General features: G+C 42.6%; 1 protein-coding gene across 1 annotated transcript in view; it reads left to right on the top strand.

The window, feature by feature from the left end:
- NEDD4L (NEDD4 like E3 ubiquitin protein ligase) overlaps positions 1-23,867 on the top strand; it is a 333,752-nt gene that overhangs the window by 141,152 nt on the left and 168,733 nt on the right. The gene's annotated exons all lie outside the window — the stretch shown is intronic.

Raw genomic sequence — 23,867 nt, 5'->3', positions numbered from 1 at the left:
TTAATGAATTAGCTTCCAGTTAATCATTACTTGTGCTCACCTCCTCCACACTAGCCGTCATCCTGCCCTGCTCTTTGAAATCTTTCAGGTTCCCTTTTTATGCTTTCACTTTTCAACTCCTTCATTTGCTCGAACTAACTTTGGGGATGGGGCAGTGGCTAGCATGCCTTTGGGGCCCAGCGGTACCCACAGAAGTATGTTTCTGACTCCAGGAGCTCTTTGTTGCCCTGATTTCAGTGACACATAAGCTTAGCATGACTGACCAGCCTTACTGTCTGAACCTGACTCCACACTGGTGTTCTTCATATCATAATTCGCTTTGCGCACATGGAAATTCATGACCCATTTGACAGGTTCTCTAAGATGGTGGTTACAGGAGCTATATAGATCAAGGCTGGTCTGTTGAAGAGCTGACTCTTGATGCAGTGTTTCATCCAATATTTGCATTTTTCTGGCTTTGAGAAGTATCATTTTAGTCCTTTATCCTTGTATTTGTCATATTTGCTTAAATAGCCTTCCTGTGGTGAATTTTAAATTGTAAGAAAATCAAAATTGCATTCTGGAACAGGAAAAAGGACATTAGGGAAAAACAGGAAATCTGAATAAAGCATGGATTTCAGTTAATGATAATGTATCAACCTTGATTCATTAATTGTAACAAATGTACCATACTAATGTAAAATTTGATAATGGGGGAAACCAGATGATGTGGTATATGGGGACTCTGTGTACTATCTTTGGAATAATTCTGTAAGTCTTCTAAACTGTTCTTTAAAAAAGGTCTTTTTTTTTTTTTTTTTTTAAAGATTTTATTTATTTATTTGACAGAGAGAGAGAGCGCGAGAGAGGGAACACAAGCCAGGGGGAGTGGGAGAGGGAGAAGCAGGCTTCCCGCGGAGCAGGGAGCCCGATGCGGGGCTCGATCCCAGGACCTTGGGATCATGACCTGAGCCGAAGGCAGACGCTGAACGACTGAGCCACCCAGGTGCCCCCAAAAAGGTCTTAATTAAAAAAAAAAAAACCCTTTTATTAAAGGACATAGTAGTAAATGTTAGTGATTTTTTTTTTCCTTGAATAGGCTGCTGCGAAGTTGAATTCCTTGTTCACCTCTCAGCTTTCTGCTCAGGATAGCCATGAAGTACCTCTTTCCAAAATGCGCCCAAGTCGGTTTGAGCAATTTCAAACCATGTTATGTGATGTTAATTGCCTGCCATTGCACTGACTCATTTCTAGGTGGTATATTTAAAAGACTAGACAGAATTTTCAGGTTAAAAAGTTACATCAACAGAAAGTGTATTTGTAGGTGCCAATTGAAATACTATCAGCTGGGAATGCTACCAGCAATGTGCTGGTTGGACAATGGGACGTGTCCCTTTTTTTGCTGGGCCTCCAAAGGCATCTGGGTGACAGATGTCACTGTTCCAGTGCAGCCTGGTGTAATTCAATGCCTCTGAAACTGGAATAAGGAATTGTGTTTCCTGGGTTCATAAAGATACAAAATATACATGTGGGTCTATTTGATAAATCACTGTAAGTGTTAAACATGTATATATTCAGGCAGAAATGAAAATCAGCATGAGTTATTTATTCTTTAAATCAGAATGAGTTACTTACTCTTTATTTTTTTATTTTTTATTTTTAGAAAACTTTATTTGACAGAGAGAGAGAGCACAAGCAGGGGGAGCTGCCGAGGGAGAGTGAGAAGCAGGCTCCCTGCTCAGTTGGGGAGGGTACAGGAGAGGGGCTGGATCCCACGGCCCTGGGATCATGACCTGAGCCAAAGGCAGATGCTTAACCGACTGAGCCACCCAGGTGCCCCAGCATGAATTTTTTAAAAGTTGGACTTAAAATTGCTGGCAAGGCCCTTAGGCTCCTGTCCCCCACTGCATTCCTCTGTTGGTATGGGTACTGGGGAGCAGTGTGTGAAAGCTTGGAGATAGGAGAGCTTGGGTTTGAACCAGTTTGAGTCCATTACCTTAGCACTAAGTGGGCTAGTCATCAGAAATGTTGTGAAAACAGAAGGAGATCATACAGAATGTATTTGAATACAGTAAAATCTGTACAGATGTGGAATATGTTAGTTCTAGTGTCAGCCAACCTCCCCCATTCCTGCCCTTGCCGACTTGTGCAGTTTATTTTATATTAGGAACCTTGATGTTCACCTGGGACTAAGGTGAGTTTTGTTGCCCATCTGCCCCTTTTCTTGCATTCTCGCTTGGTGTGCATGTGGGTTAATATTAAAGGTTACTTGGAGAGTTGATTTTTAAAAAATTAGGCAAGTGTATACAAAAATAGAGAAAATTGCATGATGGCAAACAGCATAATGAGATCCTATCACCCGACTTGAACAGTTACTGACATTTTTGCCATTTATTGCTATTGGATACAGTTTAATATTGCTTTACAATTCTTTTTACCTTAGGGTCTATCCCATTAGGGATGTACAATAAAAACACATTTTAAAGTCAAGTGAGATAATGTTTCTCTATATGATTACAGCACCAACTTGATATAGTTTTGTTCATATTTTTTCCACAATTTTCTTACTATCAGTATATAGAGAACTTCCTCACATATTTTTACAGCTGTGCCGTACACCCTTGTATGAATGTATTAGAGTTTATTCAGTTAATCCCCTACTGATGGACATTAGGGTTATTCCCAGCTTTGTCCATTGTTTCTCAGTAAATAGCCTTGTGCACACATCATTTTGTATTTTTGTCTAGGCATTCCAGTAGGGATAAAGGGATAAGATTAAAGAGGCAAATTAATTCTTCCAGTCTTGTCTGGTAGAAGTCCATCTGCTTGGTGACCTCTCATTCCCCCAAGCTCTGGTCTCCTCTTTAACACCTGATCTAGAAGGTGTAGCTCTTCAGGTTATAAGCCTCCCTTCTTGCCCCAAGTTTTTAAAGCTAGAAAGACAAGTTAGAGATGGGCTCGTCCTTCTGGTGTTAACAGATGAAGGACTGGAGACCCAGGAAGTGAGGGCAGAGCCTGAGCCCCGCTCTCCTGTGCCCTGCCCAGCAGTTGATGGCCTTTATGTTCAAGACTCTTTTCCTCTGCCCACCATTGGCCAGGCTTTCCTCTAGGGCAGTGCTGCTCAAAGTATGGTCCATGGACCAGTAGCCTCACCTGGGCGCTTGTTAGACATGTAGAATCTTGGACCCTGTGCTCAGCTGTACCGGGTCAGTCTGCTTTTCCCCAGACTCCCAGGTAACTCATGCCCAGTCCAGTTTGGGTGTGCCAGTCTGGTGGCCTCCTTCAGGAGGGGACACAGCTGTGTTTTGTCAACAGGGACAGTGCAGCCTTCTTCTCAACAAATAGATTCTAATCCCCCCTCCTGAGGCGCCTCTCCTCCTGCCCCACACCGACCTCTCTCTGTATAGGGTTGAGAATTAATCTCTTCCGGGGCAAGGTCTTTCCTGGTTGGTGCTGCCCTCCACTTTCCCTTTATACACAGCCTTCATCCTTCTGGATTTATCTCTTACATCATGTGTCACATGTTGGGCAGGTACCTTTGCTTTTATTTCGTGACTCTGTTCATGTTAAATTTTTTTTAGTTTATTGTGGATTTTCTTATCAACGTTAAGGGCCTTAAAAAGCTTGCTAGTGGTGTGTACCATCACGTAAGAGCTCCCTCATCATCATCGTCATTATTATGTCCATTATTATTGGTTTCTTTGCTGCTGCTGCTGCTGTGTGTGTGTGTGTGTGTGTGTGTGTGTGTAACTGATAATATTAGGCCTCAGTGCATACTTAAATAAAAACCTAATTGGAAATTACTCCTTAAATTATCCCCAAACTGAGTTGGCAGCTAAAGTGACTACATTTTGAAATCATTAGCATAATAAAAAATTCTTTACTGTTGGATGCAGCGTTTCCAGTTTCAGTTTTGGAAGGTCAATTTTTGGAAAGTGGAAGTGATTATCTAGATTCAGTGCTGAGGTTTAGTACACTGGACTTTGGTATAATATGGAGTGTTGGTAAATGTACAAGAATAAAGAAGTTTTCTTTTAAAGGCAGCTTTTATACTAAGAAACAGATGATCTTTTTTTTCTAAACTATGTTAGCTGTACCTAAATTAGTATATGTTAAAATAACTATATGACTGGTAAAAAACATTTTTCAAATTCTTTTTACTTTTTATATAATTACATGAAATTCTCCATTTGGTAGTTGAGCTCTCAGATAAATTAAGTCTTGCCAGACTGTCTGAGAAGACACGTCGTGAATCAGACCCTAAAAACTTGTTGCATTTGAAAAATAACAACTATGTACTGCCATTTATAAGGGTGTAATTGATTAAAGAATTTTTTCCAGTACTTTAAAATTTGTACTAGGAAATCTTAGCCCGGTTTAAGTGAATCCAGTTCAGATAAGCTGCCATGAAAAAGCCATTGTTTCTAGTGACAGAAAATAACCAGAAGGACTCTTAATAAAAATTCAGCCTTTTTTTTTTTTTTTTTAATTTGAAGGCTGAATTGACCTTATTACCAGATTTGTCGTGGTACCCCTCTGCACTTCATTTAGGCCCTCCTACATTTACAAAATAGTTAAGGATGATTTAGTTCTTCACATAAGCATTTATTTTGCTTTTGGTGTCTATGTGACAGGTGGTTATAAGGAATACAGAGGATTAAGTCCCTTTACTTCAAGATGCTCACAGTCTAATAGAAACCTTAACATTTCCACTGGGCAGGGTTCCATGGGGTCATTCCAGCCCAGGGAATGGGTAGGCATCTAGAAAGATGAAAATTACTCACGGGCCTTTACAGATATTTGACATTATGTTGATTGCTGAAGGGTCATGATATATGGGTATTGCATCCGTTTCTGAGCTTTTGTCTTTTTAAAAATTTAGAATTTCCATAACGTGTAGCACAACACATCCATGACACAAAAGGTTTCATAAGTATCGTACATCTTTCTGAGAGTTGCGTGTAAAAATATAAGAGGAAGAAGGTGCTAAAACACTGGAAAAAAAGGGATTGAATGGTTTGTGAGATGAAATGAAGCTGTCCAACTCTGGAGTCTGACAGAATACAATGAAGAAATAAAAGAAAAAGATAACATGAAAGGGAAAGTCAGGAACTCAACACTGTATCAAATAGAATGTGTATCAGGTGCAAATATCCAATAGGCTGTGAGTACCTCAACACAAGAGGTTTTGGTTGAGAGTTAAACTAATTGAATGAACATCACCTGATGGATAATCACAAGATAGTCTAAGATGGTTTCCCTAGTAAGTAATGTAGAGTCAATTATAGGTATCCTCATTTATTGTGACCTACTTGTGTTTCCTGCTATTTTATTTAGATCATTAGTCCTCTTAATGAACTGCTAGTGAACTAAGGTGGTTTTATGGTCACCAGCTTCTAGCTGGTGCTTAAACATCATGGGTCAGTAGGCATATGAGCAGTAGAGCACTGAGCTAATACTCCTCATAATCTGTTGTGTTTACAAATGGCCAAAGGACTAAAAGAGATGAAAGAAAGATAAATATAGTCACCTGGCAAAAATATTTGGCCTTTCTCAAAATTGTGGAAGTTATATTTAGGAGAAATGTTTTTGGTAAAAACATTTGAAAGTTTGTTTTATAATCATACATAGCTTGGGTTGTTTCCACTAAAGGGGGGGAGGGGTGTGTGTGAGAGAGAGAGGGAGAGAGGGAGAAGCAGCTGATAGGGACTGGATTTGTCAACTGGGAGAGGGAAACCAGATGATTTAAGTTAATTGGTATAGAATAAGAATAGAAAACATGTAGGAAGTAGAATCGTGAAATTTTCGGGCTTTTCATTAGTCATTAGTTGAAGACTTATGGAGACATGGTGCAAACCACCAGAAAGAAAAATACTGTGAGAAAAGGGCCCCATACCGTTTTTGTGGTCTTCAGGTAGAGGATAGTTCTGGTTCAGCCCGAGGCCCCTTCACTTTTCCACCTGCTTTGCTGCCGCCAAGCTGAACTGCCCAGGTCGCTGTATGTTTGATTTCGCCCCCTCTCTGCCATTCTTCATGCTATACCCCTGGGGTGGGGTGGGGTGGGGTGTGTGTGTGTGTGTGTGTGTGTGTGTGTGAGAGAGAGAGAGAGAGAGAGAGTGCGCAGTGATCACACCAACTTTTCCACTCGGACGCCACCAGGCGCCTGAAGTGTGTTGGCACAGGGATGCCACCTCCTGTCCTCAGACCTTGGGGGACGCGCGCTGCTGGTGGCCTGGCGAATCCATCTCTGCCTGCCACGGGAACTCGGGCGTGAGATCTGGCGTCCTGGCTAAAATCTGGGGGGGAAACTACAAAGTGGAGAGAGCGAGCAGGTGGGAGGTGAGGGAACAGACTCCGCCACTGGAACGACAGCTGAGTGACTGGCGAGACGGGGTGTTGTGTGCGTACGGAGGCCCAGTGGTGCACGTGGCCGTGACCCCACGAGGTACGTGCAGTAGGACGCGGCCGCATGCCTAGCTGGGCACGGCGTTGTGATGGGAAGCAGGGGTGACGTGCGGATACCGGCCTCCCACCCCTCCTTACACAAGAAGAAGCCTCTTCACCGGGCCTGCCTCCCTCCTGGCCTTTGTGCGGTGAAACACGCCTCCCTCCTCTCTGAGCGTTAGCATGTAGCGGTCTGCTAAGAATAAGAAGGGTTTAGAAGTATTCGCACCAGAGGGGCACCTGGGTGGCTCAGTTGGTTAAGCGTCTGCCATTGGCTCAGGTCATGATCCCGGAGTCCTGGGATGGATCCCCGCATTGGGCTCCCTGCTCAGTGGAGAGCCTGCTTCTCCCTCCCCCTTCCCTTCTGCCTCTCTCCCCTGCTTGTGCTCTCTCTCTGTGTCAAACAAATAAAATCTTAAAAAAAAAAAGGGGAGGGGAGAAATATTTCCACCAAAAAGTGCAATTTAAGTACATCAAATGATAATATGAGAATCTCTGGGCCAACCAGATTCTTTTCTAAGATTTTTATTTGAGAGAGAGACAGCATGAGCAGTGGGAGGGGCAGAGGGAGGAGTAGACTCCCCGCCGAGCAGGGAAGCAGTCGAGTTGGTGGGGGGCAGCCTCCCTGGATTCCATCCCAGGACCCTGAGATGATGACCTGAAACAAAGGCAAGTGCTTAACCGACTGAGCCACCCAGGCGCCCCCTGCCCTATCACCCCCAACCAGATTATTTCTTAACCATAAGTAGCTGCTTGCCACTGAACCTTGGAAACAATCCCATTTAGTTTTGACAGATGAAAAGCAGAGTGCCATGCAGGGGAAAACAAAACAAAACAAAACAAAAAAACAGCCAACTAAATACCCCATGGTAAAGCTGTTTCTGGGGAATTGGAAACAATTTGTTTATAGCCAGTACTGGGCCTTGACTGTGAACTATAACTCCTACATTTGGAGTAGAGTAGCTCCCCGCTGAAGAATGAGGTAAGGCGGTTAGGGTGATGTACATGTACACTGGGTGTAGGGGGCATTGTCTCCAGGACTGTTTTTTTCAGGGAAATAGGAACTTTGGAACGTACTTGGGTTGCCAGTCTAGTACCCAGCCGGCCAGGAGATTCTAAGAGTCCTGAGAGCTTTGGGCCTCTGAATCTTAATCCACCTTTCTAACATCTCCATGACTTAGCAGCAGCCAGCCATGCCCACCTCCCAATAATGTTCTCAGGGTGCAGTCACACACGTGACCTTCTGCTCTGACATACGCACTGGTGTCTGACGTCTGGGTATTGATCAGGATCTGCAGGTTAAATAGGATGTTCCTTAATAGGATGTTTGTGTAGTGTGGGACTGTGGTCCTTGCCCGAAAGCGGTGCAGGGAGCCCAAAGAGAAGGGATGTATTTCCTCACTGGTTTAGAGACCCTACCACCAAACGGTCGCTGCTATAATGGGCCTTCAATAATGACCTCTTACTTACTGGGATTCACTGGGGGAAACATTCAGGAACAAAGTAAAAACAGATGTAGAAAATGTTAATTTCTTGTGGTTTCAAAAAGGACTTAGGGTAGCAACCCAAGTAGGAGTAGGTGCTTTAACCAACAGATAAGTTACTAGCACATGGTTGTTTACACATGAGTCAGAGCTTCTAAAATGTGTTCCCATAAGTAGGTTGAACCTCCTTCTCTGCCTGTTGTCATAGGGTCTAAAAACGGAAACCTGAGTCCAGACCTTTCCAGATCATAAAAATAATTCTGAATTAGTAGAGCATAAATGAATGTGATTTTATCTGAGTGTCATCTTCAATTTCCCCAGGCCAGGTTGGGATCTTCTAAGTCTTCTAAAGTTCCCTGTAGTGAGGATTAAGAAAATAGTAGCAGCTTTGCTTCTGGCCTCAGACACTTTTCTAATTAGGTCAGAGCCACTCACCCTGGGATGCACAGACCCTCTTTCTATCCCTTCGGCATTAATTTTTAAGAGTTGCTGTCTGAAGCAATCACACAGACGAGGTTGCTTCTTATATGGTGCATTGTTGAACGTGGAAACGGAGTGGGTTCCGGATGATGAGTGCTTCTGACCACCTGGGAAGGTTTACATCCACCTGTCCTGAAGATGTACCTCGAAGGCATCAGGCCACATTCTTGCATTGGTAAGTTCACCATCATGACCTAAGAGCGCATTTTTGTTGGTGCAGGATCTGTGGTGCCCTAGATTTGGATTTTTTAACCTAGATATGAATCCAGTCAGTTTTCCAAGTGTGACATGCAGAATGAAAACCTGACAGCGCAGTAAGATAGACTTTTGTTGAGACTTGGCCTGTACTAAGGAAATGGGGACAAGTCTTCCTCCTGTGCCTGCTGATTTATTAAGCCCCTGCTCTTAGCATGCCAACTAGTGGATTAGTTCCATTGCTTAATTGTATTGTGGCTCTTAAAATGTCATTTGAGGTGTTTTTCTTTCCTGTTCTTTATAAAAAAGGAAAGTCTAAATACTGTAGACCACCTAGAAAGGGGATATCCCCTAGAACAGGAAAGCTATCCTCATTATAAAAGCAGATGGAAAGTGAAGGGATTTGAGTATGCATCAACAGAAATTAGAAAAAGAACAACTTAAAAAGGCGGGAAGGAGGAATGAAGAGATACCAATGGTAAAAGTTAAAATTAATAAAGCAGGAAACAAACGTTAAAGGATAAATTAATTCAGTAGCTAGTTATTTGAAGGGGCCAATAAAATAAACTCTCATCACCCTGAGGAAAAGGGAGAACAAACATAGGTAATAGGAGTGAGGAGAGATACCAGAGGGATTAATAGGCTTTGTAAGAAAACACTACAGGTCGCCCCCCCGGCAACACACTTGAAAAACACAGGGATGATGTCTTAGATACAAATTACCAAAATTGATCCAAGAAGCATGGAAAACTTAAAAAAAACCCAATTAGTATAGAAGAGATAAGAAATGGGATTGAAAAAGCCACCAGGCCTCCATGGGTTGCCAACTGAGTTTTATCTAACGTTTAAAAAAACAGAAAAGGTGTTGTTTATACTATTTTGGGATGTAGCAAATATGAAAAGGTTTGTGGTTCATTTTATAAAACCAGCATAATTTTAATACCTGATATATTTTTAAAGAAGAAAAGTACAGACCAATATTATTTATGAAAGTAAATGGAAAAATTCAAATTAATTCATTAACAGACTCTTGAGGGCATCAAAAGCTAATGCACTGGGGCGCCTGGGTGGCTCAGATGGTTAAGCATCTGCCTTTGGCTCAGGTCATGATCCTGGGGTCCTGGGATTGAGCCCCGCATTGGGTTCCTGGCTCAGCGGGGAGCCTGCTTCTCCCTCTCCCACTCCCCCTGCTTGTGTTCCCTTTCTCACTGTGTCTCTCTGTCAAATGAATAAATTTTAAAAAGCTAATGCACTATAATCAATAGTTGATTGCAGTAAATAATCAGTTTAAATAAAATAGCTTATTCCTTTGGGGTAAATACCCAGTAGTGCAATTGCTGGATTGCAGGGTAGCTCTATTACCAGCTTTTTTTTTTTTAAGATTTTATTTATTTATTTGACAGAGACACAGCGAGAGAGGGAACACAAGCAGGGGGAGTGGGACAGGGAGAAGCAGGCTTCCCGCTGAGCAGGGAGCCCGACGCGGGGCTCGATCCCAGGACCCTGGGATCATGACCTGAGCCGAAGGCAGACGCTTAATGACTGAGCCACCCAGGTGCCCCTCTATTTTCAACTTTTTGAGGGACTTCCATACTGTTTTCCCGAGTGGATGTACCAGCTTGCATTCCCACCAACAGTATGAGATGGTTCCCCTTTATCCACATCTTCACCAACATCTGTCGTTTCCTGACTTGTTAATTTTAGCCATTTTGACCAGTGTGAGGTGGTATCTCATTGTGGTTTTGATTTGTATTCGATGCCGAGTGATGTTGAGCATTTTTTCATGTGTCTGTTGGCCATTTGGATGTCTTCTTTGGAGAAATGTCTGTTCATGTCTTCCCATTTCTTGACTGGATTATTTGTTCTTTGGGTATTGTTTGATAAGTTCTTTATAGAGTTTGGATACTGGCCATTTGTAAATACAATCTCCCATTCTGTCGGTTGTCTTTTGGTTTTGTTCACTGAAATTTCCTTTGCTGTGCAAAAGGTTTTTATCTTGATGAAGTCCAATAGTTCATTTTTGCCTTTGTTTCCCTTGTCTTTGGAGAGTATCTAGCAAGAAGTTGCTGCGGCTGAGGCCACAGAGGTTGCTGCCCTTGTTCTCCTCTAGGATTTTGATGGATTCCTGCCTCACATTTAGGTCTTTCATCTATTTTGAGTCTATTTTTGTGTATGGTGTAAGGAAATGGTCAATTTTCATTCTTCTGCTTGTGGCTGTCCAATTTTCCCAACACCATTTGGTAAAGAAACTGTCTTTTTTTTCACTGGATGTTCTTTCCTGCTTTGTCGAAGATTAGTTGAGGGTCCATTTCTGGGTTCTCTTGTTCTGTTCCATTGATGTATGTGTCTGTTTTTGTGCCAGTACCATGCTGTCTTGATGATGACAGCTTTGTAATAGAGCTTGAAGTCCGGAATTGTGATGCCACCAGCTTTGGTTTTTTTCTTTCCCCCCAACATTCCTTTGGCTATTCAGGGTCTTTTCTGGTTCCATGCAAATTTTAAGATTGTTTGTTCCAGCTCTGTGAAACAAGTTGATGGTATTTTGATAGGGATTGCACTGCATGTGTAGATTGCTCTAGGTAGCATAGACATTTACACAGTATTTGTTCTTCTACCCATGAGCATGGAAGGTTTTTCCGTTTCTTTGTGTCTTCCTCAGTTTCTTTGAGCGTTCTATAGTTTTCTGAGTACAGATCCTTTCCCTCTTTGGTTAGGTTTATTCCTAGGTATCTTATGGTTTTTGGTGCGATTGAAAATGGGATCAATTCCTTTATTTCCCTTTCTTCTGCCTCATTGTTAGTGTATAGAACTGCAGCTGACTTCTGTGCATTGATTTTATATCCTGCCGCTTTGCTGAATTCCTGTAAGAGTTCTAGCAATTTTGGGGTGGAGTCTTTCGGGTTTTCCACATAGAATATCATGTCATCTGCGAAGAGTGAGAGTTTGACTTCTTCTTTGCCCAGTCCGATGCCTTTTGTTTCTTTTTGTTGTCTGATTGTTGATGCTAGGACTTGTAGTACTATGTTGAAACAGTGGTGAGAGTGGGCGTACCTCTCGTGTTCCTGACCTTAGGGGAAAAGCTCTCTGTTTTTCCCTGTTGAGAATGATACTCGCTGTGGACTTTTCATATATAGCTTTTATGATATTGAGGTATGTTCCCTCTTTACCTACCTGTGAAGAATTTTAATCTAAAAAGGATGCTATACTTTGTTAAATGCTTTTTCTGTATCTATTGAGAGGATCATATGTACTGATCCGAAGGGGCACCTGCATCTCAATGTTTATACCAGCAATGTCCACAATAGCCAAACTATGGAAAGAGCCCAGATATCCATCAACAGATGAATGGATAAAGAAGATGTGGTATATCTGTACAATGGAATAAAACTCAGCCATCAAAAAATGAAATCTTACCATTTGCAATGACATAGATGGAACTAGAGGGTATTACGCTAAGTGAAACAAGTCAATCAGAGAAAGACAATTATCATATGATTTCATTCATATGTGGAACTTAAGAAACCAAACAGAGGAGCATAAGGGAAGGGAGGGAAAAATAAAACAAGACAAAATCAGAGAGGGAGACAAACCATAAGAGACTCTTAATCATAGGAAACAAACTGAGGGTTGCTGGAGGGGAAGAAGGGTGGAGGGATGGGGTAACTGGGTGATGGACATTAAGGAAGGCATGGGATATAATGAGCACTGGATATTGTATAAGACTGATGAATCATTGAACTCCACCTCTGAAACTAATAATACACTATATGTTAATTAATGGAATTTAAATAAAAAAATAAAAGTTTATTCCAATAATCAACTAGGGTGATTATTAGGAACTTTTATCACCATCATCCACTATTGTACCTCAACACAGTAAAGGAGAAAAGTTTAAGACCAACTCAAGAGAGGCTGAAAGCCATATTTGATCAAGAAGCCATTCCTAATACGACACAATCTAAAAAAGCAAAATAGGAATAAAAACAAATTACTTAAAAAGCAAAAGGGCTAGATACTACAGTATTAACAACCAAAACACCTCAATAACAGATGTTTCCTAAAAGGGCAAAACACCAAAACTATTTCAGTTGTAATTGAGAATTTTCAAGTGGATGTCTGCTTTTACAATTATTTATCATTGTCTTAGAGGTTCGAATGAACGTAATAAGACAATGAAATTGTCTAGCAAATTTAAGAACCTCTAGTTTAAAAAATGTGTATGTATGTATATATATAAAATCAATAGGAAAAACTGTCAAGGTAGCTGGATAAAAAATAAATCTAGAAGTGATCATTTCTGTTTGGAAAATGAGCACCCAGAAATGGAGATCCAAGTATTCCTCTTCTCAATAGTAGCAGATGACCTAGGAAAACATTGAACAAGTATGGAACTTGTATCCTTTTTAGTGAAGATTTTGAAATAAAAACATGTGACACATAAAATTCATGCATTTCTTGCAGTGCCGCTTAGAATTTCCAGTGCAGTGGATTTTTTCTTTTTGAACTGAATAAAACAATTCAGAAGTTTATGTAGCAGAATAAATGCGTAATACTTGAGCTCAGACAAATGTAGAAAAAACCAGTGAGGGCAAACCTGGCTTACATGTGATCACAATGTGCTGAGAAAGTCTTTGATCAAATCAATGTGGTTATTGACACAGGATAACATAAGTAGTTCAGTGGAACAGAATAGAGAATCCACGGCTAGGTTTCATTAAGTAGGAGAATGTAATATATAATAAGGTGAGTAGTTCAGTACTGTTGAGAAGAGAATGCATTATTTAATGGGGGATAACTGTCAATAACCATCTCTTTAAGGGGGAGGGTAGATGGATCTATATCTTACATTATAATCAGAAATAAATCCCAGAGGTGCCTGGGTAGCTCATTCGCTAGGCGTCTGAGGCTTGGGTCATGATCCCAGAGTCCTGGGATGGAGCCCTGCTCAACAGAGTCCTTCTCCCTCTCCCACTCCCTCTGCTTGTGTTCCCTCTCTCGTTACCTCTCTGTCAAATAAATAAAATCTTAAAAAAAAAAAAATCCCAGAATCTTCAAAAACTTACAAGAAGTTCAAATTTTAAGAAAACGTAAGAAACCACTTGTATATTCTTGGGGATAAGGAGAACTTCTTAAGCAAGGTTTGATGCCCGCAAGCTTGACACATTGGGGAGGGAGGGGTATTTATCATATGTATGACAGTAAAGGGGTTACTGTCTATATTAATAACTTACAAATTGGCAAGAAAAACATAACTCAAGGGAAAATGGAGAAAGGATATGCAATTCATACAAAGCAAATGCAGACAGCCGGCAAACCTATGAAAAAGATTTCATATTTGTTAAGGAAATGCAGATTAAAACAACGAGCCATTACTTTAAACCTATCAGACTGGTAAAAATAGAGGAGAGTAACACTTGCTAGCAAGAGGATGTGAATTACCATTCTTTGAAAAGCAGACTGGCAATGCATATTAAGCTAAAAATTAATATACCTTTCTAAGCAGCCTTTCTCCTGGATATCTGTCTTCTAGAAATAAAAGTGTACACAAAGTCATATGTATAAGGATGTTTATTGTACCATCATAGCGGCAAAATACTGAAAATAACAAATGCTTATTGCTTGAAACGTGGCTGGCTTACGGGATATTTGTACTGTGGCTCAGTATGCAGCCACTAAACAGAAAGAATTAGAGCTATATTACTGTTGGCTTTGGGTGGGGGTCGAGGGGGGTTCTGTGGGAAGTTGGTGCATGAGAAGTAGGGTTCAGAAAAGTGTATAATACCCAGTTGTGAAGCAAGGACTGGTTCTCCTTATATTTGCTGCAGTGCGTAAATGGGGGAGCATGGAGAAGCAGGTGAAAACTCTGGTTCTTTAAGTGAAGAGAGGGAAGTGGAGGTTGATTCAAATGGTGGGAGGGGTGGGGAGAGAAGGGATTTCCAAACCACCACCTCCGCCTCCTCTCCTGGCTCAAATGTAAAAACCCATCCATGGTTAAGTGTCTACCACATTCCAGATTTTTTCCTGTGGAGGAACCTGCAAAGCACTATGCTTTAAGTGAAAAATCCTGGTTGCCTTTTTTAGATCTTTCTCTTTTTCTTTCTCATGCCAGGTTGTGCATATTCTGATGCCCTGGTGCCCTCTCGGACTTTATGAGAACATTACTGTACATATTTAAAATTATTCTTCCATTTCCAACACTGCATGGTCCCTCTACCTGCATGTGCCTTTCTTCCATAGTGCTGGTTTTTTCATGCTTGGTGATTCTTAGTTGTCTGCTGGCCTTTGTATTTGTGACTCCTGTTTGCCTTTTCTCACCAAAGCAGCCTGTCCCTGGTATTTGTCAGGTTGAGGCCACGTGTGGGGCTTGGTGGCCTTGTAGGTGTGGCTATTGTATGTTCCTCCTGGCCATCTTCTACCTGGATTTCTAGTTGCAGGACCGCACAACTTCGCTGCCTTCCCCTGGAAGAAAGGTAGCACCGGGAAGAGCTAGAGGAGGGGAGGTATTCTGATTAATCATCCTGATTGTTGCCCCCGGGATCCCTCCAGCCTTTGTATCACCAGACTCTTGACTTTGTGGCACCTAGAGAACGCTTCCACCCATGCAGCGGCTCTCCTCTGCACACTGGGAGGTACTGGGAGGCTCTCATTTTGTTCTTCTCCCCATCCGACCCATCCCATTTCTGCAAGTGATGATAGTCTTTCCTACTTCCCTAGGACTCTTAAGGGATGTGATATTTAGTCTCAGTGGAAGAAGAGTGGAGAAATGTGTACTCAGGGGGCATCTGAATATAAACTTCTGTTATCTTCTCATCTGTGGAGCAGGGATAATAAATATAATAGAGCTTTTCTCCAAGGGGTACAGTGAAGAGCAAAGTAAACGATGCTCTTAAGGGCTTAGAACAGCGCCTAGCCTGTCATAGAGTAAGAGTTCCATGAAAGTTAGTTGCTGCTTTTTTCAAAAATGGGTCCACGCCAGATAAACTAGATTGCAACATGCTTTTTCTCCCAGTTGATAAGTCAGGATGTCTTCTGACAACATGTTTTAAATGCTCTGTGGTGTTTCTGTAGATAAATTTCTACAGTTGACTTCCTGAATGAAAGAACATCACGTATACCATGTTCATAGATACCGGGGACTTGCCCTTCCAAGTATTACACTAGTTTCCATGGGCACCAATAGTTGATGAGACGCCAGGTTTTCCTATGCTCAGCATGACTCAATTTCATCCATCTTTTAGTCTTGGCCATTAGAAAGGTGGAAGTTTCTCATTTCTTGTCTTTAATCAGTGAGGTTGAATATCTCCTCATATGTTTGTTATTCTTCTTTTAGTAAGTGCTAATTTGCATCCTTTGCCATTTTCCTTTGGGTTGTTAATTTTTCATTGATTTGTAAGAGTTCTTGGAAATAGGATTTGTCTTGTTTGATTTGTATATTTTGTATAGAAGCTTGTAATTTTAACATTGTGCTTTTAAATGTCTTTTCTGTGGTGTCTTGGAAAGCTAACAGCTACGTATAGCATTATATCTTTATGTTAAAAATGAGGTTGCCCCCTGCAGTTGTGAAAGCTATGCATACACATTTTTCTAAATCTGAAAAAAAAATATGAAAAATTAGAAAGAAATAAAGCTTCCAGCAACAGAAAGAACATCACTCTTAATATTTCGGTGTTTTCCTTTTACTTGCCTTTGGTAGAGAATGTGTGTCCATGGACTAGATGTGTGCGGGGGGGTTGGCGGGGGGAGAGTTGAATTGAGGAAATTTTAGCTTGACAGCTGGCTGGCTGGTGGCCGCTGAGATGGGGATCAGGTGCAGAGGCAGAATCAGAAGCTAGTGTTAGTTCTCTTGGACCTCTAGGAGAAGAGAACTATGACAGTAAGAGAGAATGGAACTTGAGGGCCAGGTCCCAGCTGGGTTAGGCCTGCAGGAGTCATTGGCATTTAGATGGTCTCTGCAGCCAAAGGGAGGGGACAGGAGCATGAAGGTTGAGGCACTTCTCCTATGTGAAAATGTGTTCAGGAACCTGAGTAAAACAGCCATTTCATAAATTAGGGAACTTTCTGCAAGCTGTCAGGTTACAAATGCTTGAGGATACCCACCATCCGGTGTTGGCTAGTGCCTTGAGCAGAATAGAGATTCACAGTATGATGTTATAAAGATTCAAGACAGCTTTCCCCTTCTCGATGAGACTCTTTTCTTTCAGATGTTTTGATAAAGTCACTCGTGACTTGATGGTATTAACCTGTAAAGCATGGAAATTACACATTGCCCTCTTTTGTAGCTTTGGAAGAAAAAACTAATCCAAGTTAGGAGGATTTAAGACCTTGTGAGGAAATTCAAGACTTTATGTCATAATCCCCACACCTTGCCTGTATTATGTAAAGATTTTTTTTTTCCTGTGCCATGTCATCCTTGTTTTGTTCAATGTATTCCACCCCCTCCAAGTGTTCTAGTTCCCCCCCCCCCCACTGTAACTGATTTTGAACAAAACAGGGGAAACTTGCGTTTTTCTCCCCCTAGTATTTAGATTCTTCACTTGGTTACTCTTTTAAAATAAGTGATAATTTTTAGCAACTAAAATTGTTCTTCTGGTTATAAAAGGATTAGACATTGGGAAAGATAAATTATAAAACAGTGATCTACCTGTTGCCATTTTCTTTTCTTTTAGTTCTTTGGCCTTATATATATACACACATATGGAAGTAATTTGGTTATTTAGAATAATGCCATAATATTGTTTGGAATGATGCTTTTTTAAAAAAAAAAGGAATGATGCTTTTAAACCAATGTTTTATGGTGCGCATTTTATGATAACTTGTAATACTGTTTTTAGAAAGATGATTTTTGAAGGCTGCAGAGCATGGGTAGATTCACAGTGGCTTTTAAGGAAAAAAACTCGATGATCTCAGTAATTGGCAAATTCTGCTAAGCTTAAAACAAACAAACAAAAAAAAACCCACACACTGAAAAGGCTTTGGAATCCTACTCTGAAGTTCGGATTTTGTGTTATTAACAGGATCTTGTTATGAATGAAATCAGCCTTCACACTTTTCTTTTGATTATATTAACTTAAAATTCATCTTTTGTATACTTCCTCTGCTTTCCATCAGAAAATACTGATCCATTGTGACCCTTTGTGGTATTTTGTAAGATTCCACCTTATACCAATCTCCTAAGTGTAGTAAATGATACTGAGTAACCTTTTTAGTAATATGTCAGAATCGCTGGAAGCCATAAAAATACACGTTTCATTGTAAGCAATGCAGAATTGCCCTGAATTTTAAACATTATTTTGAAATTTAAATTTGGAAAATAGATCCCCAAGGGATGTAAGTGAGAATAGAATAAGAATAGAAGCAGTCTTTCCTATTGGCACACTTCTGGGAGGACGACGCGGCGCGCCCCCCCCCCCCCCCCCCCACAGGCTTCCCTTCTGTGGGGAATTCCAGGAAAGAATCCCTTCCACTCCCTTTGCTAACTGCATGTTGCCCACACTGTGAAACTGAAGTATCCATCTCAAGACACCAATAACTTCCTGTTCATCAAATCCAGAGATGTATATTTTCTCAGCATGTTCCTCTTCAACCTTCTTGTAGCCCTTGACCCTTGACTCCCTTAGCTCCTGGCTCCCCTTCTTTCCTCTCTGACCCACTCCTTTTGTTAGGTCTTCTTCAAGAGTCTAATTATTTCCTTATGATTTATTTATTTATTTAAAAGATTTTATTTATTTATTTGACAGAGACACAGCGAAAGAGGGAACACAAGCAGGGGAGTGGGGGAGGGAGAAGCAGGCTTCCCGCCGAGCAGGGAGCCCGATGCGGGGCTCTATCCCAGGACCCTGGGACCATGACCTGAGCTGAAGGCAGACGCTTAACAACCGGGGCCCCCGGGGGCCCCTATTTTTTTTTTTTTTTTTTTTAGCTTGGCAATCTGGTGTCTGCTGTTGCGTTAATGGAGATTAAAACTCAGAAGCTATAAAAATGTATACTTGCATATATGTAAAATTTAAAAACTGGACTATGTTCTATAGAGTTTTATAGCTTCTATTTCTTAACAGTATTTTTCCCATGTTGTAAAATGTTCTTTGAGGATATGAACATACAGATATCTGTAATTTATTTTCTCTGCCGTTGGTCATTTAAGGTTGTATATAGTTTCTTAGTTTTCATAAGGAATTTACTGGTCTGTGTTACTTGACTAGATCCCTGATTATTTCCTTAGGAAAGATTCCTTGGATTGGACCTATTAAGTCAAAGGGAGAGTGTCGTTAGCCTTCTAGATTGTCTGTAGGATCTTGATTTCCTTTTCAGCAATGCTCCCATCTGAGGCTTTCCTTATCTTTACTCTGCTGCAGCTCATTCCTTGTTTCCAGTTTCCAGTAACCCTAGGTTGCCCTGCCCACTGCAAACCACAATGGCCTTGAAAACCACAGCATATCTGTGGCACCCTGTGTCCACACCCCTGTAGGGACCCCAGCTGCACTCATCCAGTCAGCTTCCGTACCTTCCTGGATCCTCCGACGTGCAGGGGGGGTCCTGCAGTGTGACCCATGCTGGGGCCGCGCTGAATTTATGGGACTGTCTTCCATCTGACTTTAGAGCTGCTCAGTGTGCTTGACTCAGCCCTGCTCCGATCCCATTTGCTCTCTAGCTCTTCCAGACTTTGGTATTCTTGACTCTCTTGAATCTGTAATTCTCTCACTCTCAGCCCATGGCCTGGTTTTCTACTTCTTTGGAAAAAACAAAGCAATGAATCACAAAAAAACAACCCTCAGAGGGAGAAATACTATATACTGTCCTTCCCTGTCCCTCATTCCTGCCCTGTCTACAACCGCATTTGTCCTTTCTTCTTCTTCTTCTTCTTCTTTTTTTTAAAGATTTTATTTATTTATTTGAGAGAGAGAGAATGAGAAAGAGAGCACATGAGAGGGGGGAGGGTCCGAGGGAGAAGCAGACTCCCCGCCGAGCAGGGAGCCCGATGCGGGACTCGATCCCGGGACTCCAAGATCATGACCTGAGCCGAAGGCAGTCGCTTAACCAACTGAGCCACCCAGGCGCCCAAGATTTTATTAATTTGACAGATAGAGACATAGTGAGAGAGAGAGCACAAGCAGGGGGAGAGGGAGAGGGAGAAGCAGGCTTCCCGCCGAGCAGGGAGCCCGATGTGGGACTCGATCCCAGGACTCCAGGATCATGACCTGAGCCGAAGGCAGTCGCTTAACCAACTGAGCCACCCAGGCCCCCTGTCCTTTTCTTCTTCTATACCATCTCAGAAGTTGCTGACCCCACTCCTTTCCCAGGGCCACCAACTCCTCCTCTCTGCACAAAGTCCTGTTCTTTTAACCCGGCGGTTCTCAACTTTGCCTCCCAGGGGACACTCAGCAGTGTCTGGAGAGATTTTTGGTTGTCACCCCTGGGGAGAGCTCTGTCTAGTGGGTGGAGACTAGGGATGCTGCTGAACATCCTACAATGCACAGAACAGTCCCCCCCAATGAAGAAGTACCTGACCCCCAAATGGAGCCCAAGTTGAAGAAGCCGAGGTTTTTGGGGCTTCCTCTCCGACCTTGGCCACACTCCATTAGTTATCCAGTGTCCATACCCTTGTCTCTCCCTGCATTATAGCTGCTCTGTAGAGCAGTAGATTTCCTTTCGGGAATATTGCAGAGATTCGATCATTTCAGGCTATCCTCAGTTAATAGCATAGTGGGGCAGGGATACTAACACTAGATTAGGACTGAACGTTTGGGTCAAACCTACATCACATTGTGGTTGCGCTCCAGGTGCCTCTTTAGACAGAGGGACCCCAACTGAGACTTCTTACACTTCCTCTGTTGTTAACATCTCTTAATTCAGTGCTAAGATTGTTGTCGATGGGTTTAGTTGCATTTTCGTGGAGGTTGAGCCGAAGCTGATTTCTGTGGGTTGAGGAGAACGACGTGGATGGAGACCACTTGGTCTGTAAGTTTGACTGTAAATGGAAGTGGCCGAATTGGAGTTGGAGAGCGCCACTTGTAGACGTTTCTTTGTCCTTCGGCCAGAATAAGGCTTTCTATGCGTTATTCAAGGCAGAGCCTCAGTAGACAGGGAGGGAGTAAAAATACTATAATGAAGTGCTCGGCTGTGGGAGAATAGCTATTCATCAAAAATGTGAAATCTGTCTTCGTTTTTTATATTCATAGTTAGAATTAAGTGATTTTATCATTAGTGCATTAGCTTGCTAAGGCTACATAACAAAGTACCACAGGTTGGGTGGCTTAAACAACAAATTTATTTTCTCACAGTTGAGGGAGCTAAAATGCTGAGAGCAAGGTGTCAGCTGGATTGATTTCTTCCAAAGTCCCTCCTCTTGGCTTGCAGATGGCCTATCCTGTCCCTGTCTCTTCACATGGTCTTCATACTGCTCCTGTCTGTGTCCATGTTTTCTCCTGTGAGAACACCAGTCATACTGGACTAAAAGCCCACCCTGAAGAGACCCTGAAGATTTCACTGTGGCTCAGTTACTTTTTTGAAGACCCTCTCTCCAAACACAATCACATTCTGAGGAACTAAGGGTTAGAACTTCAACCTAAGCATTTGGGGTAGAGTAGGGATGGGGACACGATTCTCAGCCCATAACAGTTGGGTAACATTTGATGGGAAGGATAGATGCCTTCCCCCCCCCCTACATTTATTTATTTGTTTTTAGTAATCTCTACACCCTGTGTGGGGCTCGAACCCACGACCCCGAGATCAAGAGTCACACGTTCCTCCGACTGAGCCAGCCAGACACCCCAGTGCCTTTTATCTTTAATGGAACAGGCAAATTGCTAAATAACTTATTTAGCTGGTTTAGGTGTATTTTCTTACAGTATATTGTGGTTCTTATTTTTTTTAACCTTCCAGCCAGTGTGTAAATGTGAACCAGCTTAATTTTGTGATTTTAGGTAGAGTCAGAGATGGAGTTGTTGCTCTTAAATGTGGTGTTTAGCACCTGTGTGTCCTCACCTGCTGAATACTGAAAGCTTTGGGTATTTCCCTTGTTGTTTCAAGATTTCTACTAAAAATGGCTGCAGCGGTCAGCCTGTCTGTGCAGGTGTATTTGGAGGCAGGGTTTCTAGAGGTAACCCGGGGCAGATGTCCTCCAGCAAGCCCTCAGTGATCCTCCCAGCCACGAGAGGTCGCCGACTCCCCTGGCGATCTGCCTCATCCCAGCACCTCAGGGAATCCCGGCCTTTGAGCCCTTGTGGGAACTTGAAAGTCTAGTTTAGAGGTTCTCGGCTGACGTGCCTAGAGTAGTTCATGAGTGAGCGTGCCACCAAATTTGAGTTAATGTAGAAAGTTAGCTTTCTGCTGCAAGTGGGGACACTTCCTGTCTCAGCCACGCCTGCTGGGGTTGTAGACATGGGTTCCGACTTGGCTTTGGGCATGAGCAAAGGAGGTGGAGCTCAGTGCCAGTCACAAGCCAAAGGGCACACGTTTTGGTCCCCGGGAGTCCAGTGAAGGGTGATCAGGTCTATAAACTGTAGCCCTCCAGCGGCACACAGTGCTGAAGAAGTACCAAGGGGAGCTCCACCTGCCCTCACTCAGTGCCCTCAGTCTAGACCTAAGCACACCCAGCTGGTTAATCTGAAAATGGGTTTGCCCACCAGAGATGGTAGATTGGTTTATAGGGCGGTGCTCTCCGGTGACACCAGATCCGTCCCCCCACCCTGTCAGTTCTGTAAGGTGTTGTCATTTGCATCATAATTACCTTTGCTCTGGCCTCTTGCCCCTTCAAGACTCAGCTTTTGGGGCGCCTGGCTGGCTCAGTTCGTGGAACATGTGACTCTTGACCCCAGGGTTGTGAGTTCGAGCCCCACATTGAGTATAGAGATTAGTTAAAAATAAAAAAACTTAAAAAAAAAAAAGACGACTTTCAGCTTTTTGAGGTCCAGCAGGTGTGTCTGGTGTGTGGGGGCCTTACGCGAGGGAACTGGAGAGAAGCCGAGTTCCTGGTGAAGGTGAAGGGCAGACCTCTACGGCCTGTCTTCCCAGAAAACTGGGGCGCAGCTTTAAATGAACAAAACCGCACAGCCCCAGTTACAGTTATGACCAGCACCATGTGCTGTCCGGTCATCGCCCGTCCTGTTCGGTAAACCGGGACTTGGTCGTCGTCCTCCTCCCCAGTGAGAAGCGCCACTTGGTAACCTAACGTTAGGGCGCCCGGCGGTGGAAGCTAATTGCCGAGCTGGGCGGAGTTCCCTAAGCCTTACGGTAGGGGTGGAGCTTGAGTCAACTCCTTCTCCACCAACAAGCACTTCTCTCTAGCTGTCATTAAAGTGACTCATCCATATAAGTAGCACGCTCCCCGCGTTCCTCCTCAGTTGTGCGGAGGCTTCCTGGTGGTCCCCGAGTGCCGGCAGAGGTGTGTGCGGGCAGCATTTCCACACCAGGAAGGAAGAAGACCAGGCCAGGAGCCCCAGGGTCGTCCAGGTAGATTAGATTGCCAGCCGTGTGGCTGCACACACAGCCCCACCAGACGTTTCCCAGCGGGACAGATGGCTTGTTTTTCATGAGCCTTGAGGACAATTACAGGTAAGAACAAAGACGCCACTGTATGTTTGTTATATGAATGCATAACATCTGTTGGCACGGAGTTTGATTTTGGTGTAGGGCTGTTTGGATGTCAGTGGCATTTTTTTCTAGCACATACCAAGATTTTCCATGATAAATTACTTTTCAGTGTTCAGGGTTAGCTGTGGTTGATCACTTTTACCCTTGCTTTGTATGGATGGGATGGTAGGCAAAGAATGAAACTTGGAAAGAGTTGTGATCTGAATTCTCCTGATTTCTATCCTTCTGCTTTCTTACCTCTGTCTTGATTAGAAAAACGTACACTTTGTATTCTCAAAACGAAAGCACGATGGATACCTTTGTTTTCTTTGTGAAAATAATGGAAAATGTAGACCACTTCGGTTAGAAGTCAGTGGTTTAGGAAGAAACAATTGTTTTTCTTCCTGTTCTGTTGTGGGTCTCTCTTTGAGTACTTTTGACTTAGAAATTTCACTGGAGGAGAGGGAGACACCAGCTCTTTGGCTTCAAATGAAAATAACATCTTAGGTTGGAAATGGTTGGCTTGGAGAGTTATTTATGGCTTATATCTGAATTGTTAGTTGGTGGTGAGAAATCTTTCTTCCCCTTAGTATTGGCTTTCATAACTTGTTCTGGATGCATTTATTATTGTCATTGTTATTACGATTGGTTTGAGAGAACAAAAAGCCCATATTCATCTGAGTTTTTCCTTGAGGTTTTGCTGTCATTTTCCCACCC

Source organism: Neomonachus schauinslandi, chromosome 14 (assembly GCF_002201575.2).
Source record: "Neomonachus schauinslandi chromosome 14, ASM220157v2, whole genome shotgun sequence".
NCBI lineage: Eukaryota > Metazoa > Chordata > Mammalia > Carnivora > Phocidae > Neomonachus > Neomonachus schauinslandi.
This window is presented reverse-complemented; position numbering and strand designations above follow the sequence as displayed.